This window comes from Cnephaeus nilssonii (genome assembly GCF_951640355.1).
Source record: "Cnephaeus nilssonii genome assembly, chromosome: 16".
Lineage (NCBI taxonomy): Eukaryota > Metazoa > Chordata > Mammalia > Chiroptera > Vespertilionidae > Cnephaeus > Cnephaeus nilssonii.
The window spans coordinates 50,961,071-50,966,131 of NC_137087.1; positions in this window are offsets into that span (position 1 = coordinate 50,961,071).

The following is a 5,061-nucleotide window of genomic DNA, read 5'->3' on the forward strand; positions in this document are numbered from 1 at the left end:
GTGGGTTTCCAAGTAATTTACCCACGTTAACTCATTAGCACTCCCAACCCGACACCAGCCTTCACTCTTGCCTTTGGTATAGACTCTGTACTATAGAGGGAGGTGTTATTATCTGAGCTTCGCATTCAGAGAAAGCCCCTGGGTTGGGAGTGACAGTCACTTGGTCCACATCTGGTGGCATTCTTCCCTGCCACCCGTGGCAAGCCCGCTCATCTCTCGTCCCCCACCAAAGGACTCCAGGGGTGCTATCTCAGGGCCCAGCATCACTGGGTGTCAGAACAGGAATGGCTCCTTAAGGACTTCTTGCTGAGGCAAAGCCTTCGACAGTGTAAGAAGCTGAAGCGTTCAGTCAACCCAGAAGTGAAATGTCCAAAGCAGCACAACTAGTTAGGGACACAGTGCATAACTTAAGAGGCAAAACTAGAAATTATCCTCCACCTTCACCCTCACACACCCTAACAACTAAACAACGAAACAACATTCTTGTGTCCCTCTAGGCATCTCAATAGTACTGAATTCTAAGGGATACAGGGTACAGGGAAGACATTATGATGTCCAAAACCTAAAATGGGTCATTCTTAAGGGAAATGAAAATTATAATCCCATCATTCTGGATAGAATGAGTTAAGGGAAAGAGCTCTCTCACCCAACAGCTAAATTAACACAAACCCCTAGGCACAGGGCTTTAGGAAACTGAAAGTCAGTTAGTAAGCAGTTACGATGTGAAATGAAAGTGTACACCGTGGTCCAGAGGCCTGGGCAGTTATGCTTTCAGTATTACCTCCCCTAAGGTAGAATATAATACCTTTGCTAAAAACACAGCTGGTTCAGCCGAAACCGGTTTGGCTCAGTGGATAGAGCGTCAGCCTGCGGACTGAAGGGTCCCGGGTTTGATTCCGGTCAAGGGCATGTACCTTGGTTGCGGGCACATCCCCGGTGGGGGTTGTGCAGGAGGCAGCTGATCGATGTTTCTCTGTCGTCGATGTTTCTAACTCTCTGTCCCTCTCTCTTCCTCTCTGTAAAAAATCAATAAAATATATTAAAAAAAAAAACAAAAAAAAACACAGCTGGTTCAGGTCCATCTCTTCCCAGAATAGGCACATAATAAATATTTATGGATTGATTAGGTGGGCAAACATTCTTTTCACTTTTCCATGTTCCATCTTATTCTTTTTAATTTTTTATTCTTGAATGTTTAGCAGAGGTGCAGGTGGTTAGTGTTCAATACAGCTGGAAGGGATGTTGGTGATAGTGGCTGTCATCTGTATTTCCCAAACTCATTTCTAAGTACCAATGATTCTGGGTATCTTGAAAGAAAAAATAAATAAAGGTTCTGTGTTTAAATAAGTTGGGGGAACATTATTTAACTTCCTACTCTGGTTCCCCAAGATTCTCGAGGCACATTAAATAGGCTGAGAAGAGTTTGGGGGGAAATAGACCGTTCTAACTTTGTTAAAATAATTTCTTTCCAAGTCGATTTGATTATGGAACAGTTCCCTCCCCCATCTTTTTGGTCATATCTGTTAAAGTTCCACAAGTTTATGGTCTCTGGAAAATACCTTGGGAACCACTACTTGAACCCAGTTTCTAAATTTTACTGGCAAAAAAAAACAGAGGTTCTAAGAGGGGTTGAACTTCTTATAGGTGGTTAGTAGGGGAGCTAGGACTAGAGCCTTGTTTCTTGACTGCCTGGTTCAAACTGGTCAACCACACCCAACTAGGGGGCATTTCTTAAGGCGGGTTCTGGGATGCCAGGCATTATATGTAGCCCTTAAGATAATGGGTAAAAAGGATGAGAACATTTACTCCATAATGGGTTCTTTTGGGATACTTTACTAGAAGATAGAGGTTGTTTTAGGTGCTTTTATTTATTTTTTTATTTTCCTGTTTTAATATATATATATTTTATTGATTTTTTACAGAGAGGAAGGGAGAAGGATAGAGAGCTAGAAACATCAATGAGAGAGAAACATCGATCAGCTGCCTCCTGCACACCCCCCCACTGGGGATGTGCCCGCAACCAAGGTACATGCCCTTGACCGGAATCGAACCTGGGACCCTTGAGTCCGCAGGCCGACGCTCTATCCACTGAGCCAAACCAGTTTCAGCTGTTTTGGTTGCTTTTAAAAATGGGTAATTGTATCCCACTCTTTTGTGACTCCATAGTACTTGAGGTGCCTTTCATTGCAGCCTGGATATACCACTTATTTAATAAATGTTAAAGAACCTAGTGGGGCCAGAGGAGGTTGGTGGCAGGGAGGAAGAAGGAAAGGGTCAGGGCCTGAAAAGGAGAGAGAAAAGGAACAATGTGAACAAAGAGAGGCGTAGATGAAAAATAGGAGCCAGCAGCCACTGATCAGTGGACGATAGTTGAGCCCTGGCAGAGAAAGGAAAGGAGACAGCTGTAGGTGACTGAAAAACAAAACAAAACGGAGTGAACAGGAAGCTTTGCTTTTAAAAAGTAAAAGTGACTCATGAGGCTGATTTGGATGCTGGCCATGCCAGGAGGGCCCTGCCAGGAGATTGGGTTGAGCACCAACAGCCGAGAACCTTAGTGAACTCAGACCAAGGTGTGTTTATTGAATGAATACAATAAATGTGCAAGGTGTCTTCTTAAGCACCACAATAACACGTGAGTAAGACACAGGCCTTACCCTCAGGGAAGTGACAGTCTAACAGGAGGAAAGCTAGGACAGGGACTTTGCTAAGACAAGGAAAGGTAGAATGTGATCAGTGCCCCTAGAGGTACAAGAAGCCAATTCTGCGAGGAATCAGGTGACAGGAAGATCATATCAAGTCTTGAGGCTCTGAAAGGCCTATGTGGGAGGGCCATGAGGCATAGATAGGATTGCACCAGGCAGTAGTGGGAGATAAGAGGAGAGGCATTTCAAGGCAATATGATAAAGAATCTTCAGGAGGTGGGAAAGCATATGGATCAGTGAGAGTTTGCAGCCAAGTGGGTTGCAGCCAAGCGGGTATTTGGACTGGGAGGGGTGTAGAGAGAAAGTCTTGAAGTCACACTGGGGGGCTTTGAATGCCTGGTTCAGGTTCTGATGTTTCAGGTAGTCAATGGGTATCTAGTGAAGAGTGTGTGTGTGTGTGTGTGTGTGTGTGTGTGTGTGTGTGTATGTGTCCAGGTAGTCAATGGGTATCTAGTGAAGTGTGTGTGTGTGTGTGTGTGTGTGTGTGTGTGTAGAGGAATAATAGCATTAGAGATGATTCTCAGGCCGGGTGACTGCACAGCAGGGGTAAGTCAGGAAAGGGGCTCACCTAGTGAGGGAGGATGCACTTCAGTTTTGGAGACACCCAGGATCAATCTGAAAATCCTGCCAGAGATAGTGCCTGAGTCCTCTGACCACAGAGACACAGAAGGTTCTGGTCATTACCTCAGGGGTTAGGGAACAAGAAAGAATGAGAAGAAAAGAGCCAGGAGGAAGACACAAAGAACAGCCACACGAGGTGGAGATGTCTTTCTCTCTTTTTTAAATGAAATTTATTGGGATGGCGTTGGTTAATAAAATTCTATAGGTTTCATCTCTAATAATCATCTGTATATTGTATTGTGTGTTTACCATCCAAAGTCTCTTTCCATCACCATTTAATCCCCCTTTACCCTCTTTTACCACCCCACCCCACTCCCTTTCCCTCTTGTAATCACTATACTGTTGTATCTATGAGGGTTTTTAAAAATTTAATTCCTTTACCTTTTTCACCCAGCCTCCCGACTCCCTCCACTCTGACAGTCTGTTCTCCGTATCTATGAGTCTGTTTCCACTTTGTTTTTTAGTTTGTTTTCTTCATTAGATTCTACATATGAGATCATATGGTACTTGTCTTTCTCTGACTGGCTTATTTCATTTAGCATAATACTCTCCAGGTCCATCCATGCTGTTGCAAAGGTAAGATTTCCTTTTTTTTTTCTTTTTTTTTTTTTCAGCCCAGAAGTATTCCATTGTGTAAATGTACCATGTCTTTTTTATCCACTCATCTACTGATGGGCACTTGGGCTGCTTCCAAATATTGGTTATTGTAAATAATGCTGCAATGACCATAGGGGTGCATATATTCTTTTGAATTAGTGCTTCAGGTTTCCTCTGATATATTTCCAAAATGGAATCGCTGCATCATAAATAGCAAGGAGTTTCCTCAAAAAAATTTAAAAAAAAATTTCTTTTAAAGAGGTGGGAGTTTCAATAAAGAGATTATAGCCAGAGTTTCAAAACCCAGCCTTGGAATTGAGAGTAGTGTGTTTCAATGCCAGTGGCCTGACTACTCATGAATAGCAAAGGGACTTCAAGGAGTTTCAATTTATTTTTATTCATTCTAGCCTAAGGATATGTTTTACTGATTTTAGAGAGAGGGGGAGGGAGGGAAGGAGGGAAAGAGAGAAACATAGATGCAGGAGAGACACACTGACTGGTTGCCTCCCATAGGTGCTCCCACCAGGGATGGAACCCGAAACCTAGGTATGTGCCTGACCAGGAATCCCATGGGCAACCTCTCGGTGCATGGGACAATGCTCCCAACTGGGCCACACTGGCCAGGCCTCAAAGAGTTTTTGAGTTTGTTTCCTCATTAATGGGAGTGATTTACATCTCAAAGGTTGAGAGCATTCACTGAGATAAATTCCTTAGCAAAGGGGTTTGCACACCTAGGAGTCTAGGGGGGCAGCTAGAGAAGGACCCGGAAAGATGAAGGGTATTCCCCTGAGGGAAATGAGGGCAGGGACCCTCAGGAAGCCCAAAGCCTTTGCTGTAGCTGAATTTGCTGGCTGCCCTGTGAGGGGAATGGGTGAGCGGGGCAAGGCAGCCTTAGCCTAGTGCCCACTCCGAGGCACTGCCCTGTCACCCAGGCTTCCATCTCGTTGCCCCCACCGCCCCCCCTCCAGCAAGTTCTGGAAGGCAGACGCGCATGCGCCCTCCTGCGCCCCTGCCCAGCTTTCCACGTTTCACTTCCCTCCCTTTTCCTCCGCAGCTCCTGCTCCACCGCTACGATTGGCCAGACGACCTCCTCGCCTCGTCCAATGAACGCCGGCCTCTCGCCCCCGTGTTACTGGGTAGA